Here is a 3,324-nt window from a genome sequence, read left to right as displayed (position 1 = left end):
ATATACCCAATGCATCCTGAAGGATTTAGACCGAGTGTCATGCTGAAGGATTTAGATCGAGTGTCATGCTGAAGGATTTATACCGAGTGGCATGCATTGGTTATATACTGCAGTTGTCAGACGTATTATGCTATATGGTGTTGTGGTCTGGTGGACGGCAAAAATCCCCCTACTGCTCAATACTTAACCGGATCCAAAGGGTGGCTTGTTTGTGCATCACAGCCGCACTAAGGACGAAACTATCTGATGCACTTAATGCTACATCTATTGCCTCTGGACATTGTGGCTGAACACATTGCAGCGACAACTGCCGTTAGGTTAAGGGAGCTTTCTCATTGAATATATGGCGGCTACGGATACTGTGTTATCCTTGATACAATATTCAATGTTCCAGGCAATGTGGATTAGACTCTACCTGAGCCGATTTTTGATAAAAAGTACTGTACCACTATTCCTGATAGAACCGATTGGAACTAAAGAGTGATTTGTTAAGAGCTTGATAACTTTTTTTTAAAAAAAACGCATAAAATTTGCAAAATCTCATCGGTTCTTTATTTGAAACGTTAGATTGGTCCATGACATTTACTTTTTGAAGATAATTTCATTTAAATGTTGACCGCGGCTGCGTCTTAGGTGGTCCATTCGGAAAGTCCAATTTTTGGCAACTTTTTCGAGCATTTCGGCCGGAATAGCCCGAATTTCTTCGGAAATGTTGTCTTCCAAAACTGGAATAGTTGCTGGCTTATTTCTGTAGACTTTAGACTTGACGTAGCCCCACAAAAAATAGTCTAAAGGCGTCAAATCGCATGATCTTGGTGGCCAACTTACCGGTCCATTTCTTGAGATGAATTGTTCTCCGAAGTTTTCCCTCAAAATGGCCATAGAATCGCGAGTTGTGTGGCATGTAGCGCCATCTTGTTGAAACCACATGTCAACCAAGTTCAGTTCTTCCATTTTTGGCAACAAAAAGTTTGTTAGCATCGAACGATAGCGATCGCCATTCACCGTAACGTTGCGTCCAACAGCATCTTTGAAAAAATACGGTCCAATGATTCCACCAGCGTACAAACCACACCAAACAGTGCATTTTTCGGGATGCATGGGCAGTTCTTGAACGGCTTCTGGTTGCTCTTCACTCCAAATGCGGCAATTTTGTTTATTTACGTAGCCATTCAACCAGAAATGAGCCTCATCGCTGAACAAAATTTGTCGATAAAAAAGCGGATTTTCTGCCAACTTTTCTAGGGCCCATTCACTGAAAATTCGACGTTGTGGCAGATCGTTCGGCTTCAGTTCTTGCACGAGCTGTATTTTATACGGTTTTACACCAAGATCTTTGCGTAAAATCTTCCATGTGGTCGAATAACACAAACCCAATTGCTGCGAACGGCGACGAATCGACATTTCACGGTCTTCAGCAACACTCTCAGAAACAGACGCAATATTCTCTTCTGTACGCACTGTACGCATTCGTGTGGTTGGTTTAATGTCCAATAAAGTAAACTGAGTGCGAAACTTGGTCACAATCGCATTAATTGTTTGCTCACTTGGTCGATTATGTAGACCATAAATCGGACGTAAATCGCGAAACACATTTCGAACCGAACATTGATTTTGGTAATAAAATTCAATGATTTGCAAGCGTTGCTCATTAGTAAGTCTATTCATGATGAAATGTCAAAGCATACTGAGCATCTTTCTCTTTGACACCATGTCTGAAATCCCACGTGATCTTTCAAATACTAATGCATGAAAATCCTAACCTCAAAAAAATCACCCTTTACTATATCCCTGCTAACAGAAGTTACATAGACTTCTATTCGGATGGTTCCAAACTAAACGACCCGTTGTGCTTTGGGATGTAATCTAAAGATCTAGAACTGGTTATATCGAAGAGGTTACCCGACCACTGCAGTGTGTATTAAGTGGAGATCTCATGTCATTACGACGATAGGCAGCCTGACAGCCATTAAAACTCTGGGGAAAGTATTTCTGAACACAAAAACCGTCCTCGACTGCCCAGATCTCTCAACGAGATTGTTGAACAGTTCAAAATTCACCTATTCTGGGTGCCGGGCCACAGAGATATCTCAGGGAGTTGTAAAGCGGACGAGCTTGCGAGACGAGGAACTACCCTACACACTCCAGTGATACTGGAATCTGTGGGTATGCCTCTAGCGACATGTGAGCTAAGTTATCAGGATCAGGCCCAAAGGACAACGAATGATAGATAGCCACAAAGAGGGGACTGTGAGCATTCCAAAACTATGTGGCCTCATCTAGACTTGAAGAGGTCTATTGCTTTGCTGTCATTGGCTATAACAAACGTCTCAATCATTGTGTCCGTCGTGGCAGGTCACTGTCTAATCGGAAAACATGTTGGCAGACTGAAGGTTGCCAGCAACGATTTGTGCAGAAGCTGTGAGGACATCGAAGAAGAAGAGACTATGGAACACCTTCTGGGTATGTTTAAAGCGATCTGGATGGTTCAACGGTAGGAAATAGAAGGCATCTTCCTTTTTCTGTTCCTGTGGCATCACAATGGACAAAAATGTCTAAGTGAGTCTGACGGCAGACTGCCACTTAAACTTAACCTATGCTTACGCCTCGATTTGAACCCAGGCGTTCGGCGTCGTTGCCAGGTAAGATACCATTTGCCCCACTGTGGATTCCCACACTTTAACTTGTATATAATAAGTTTATGTTTGGTTCCACCCTCCTTGAAACTTTGCTTTCTTTATGGATCTGCAAACCTGAAAGGAAAGTTTTACGTGCGAGGGCGGTCGCAGATGTAGACGGCCTGTCTTATAGATGGCGGTAGTAGTATCAAAATAAATACTTTCGTGAACAGTGGCAACCATCTCAAACTTATTGCTGTAAATTTCAAGCCTATAAAACAGTCTACGTATATCGCATTTTGAAGGAAAATTTGATGATGGGAAAGATGAGCGAAAGGTGGGTGCCTTGTTTGCTCTCAATGCAAAAGAAATGGGGCTGTTCATAAATCCGACATTGCGATGGCAAAGATTAATGAATTAAAGTTCAAATTGTTGTAGCACCTACCTTATTCGCCAGATTTAGCTCCTTGGGATTATTTATTGTGTTCAAACTAAAAAAGAATGAGTCAGCCGTAATGGATCCGCCTAAAGAGAATTCCGAATTTATTTTTGTTTTTTATTCCGAAGAACTGAATCCAAACAAATTTTATTTGTATTTTTGTACTACTTATTTGTATTAAGGTCAACCAAATTATTTTTGTATACTTTGGTATTTCTGATTCTATTTTTGTTCATTACAACTGAACTCTTGAGTCGTGCCTTAGCC

The sequence above is a fragment of the Stomoxys calcitrans genome, chromosome 5, assembly GCF_963082655.1.
Source record: "Stomoxys calcitrans chromosome 5, idStoCalc2.1, whole genome shotgun sequence".
NCBI classification, from domain to species: Eukaryota; Metazoa; Arthropoda; class Insecta; order Diptera; family Muscidae; genus Stomoxys; species Stomoxys calcitrans.
This window is presented reverse-complemented; position numbering follows the sequence as displayed.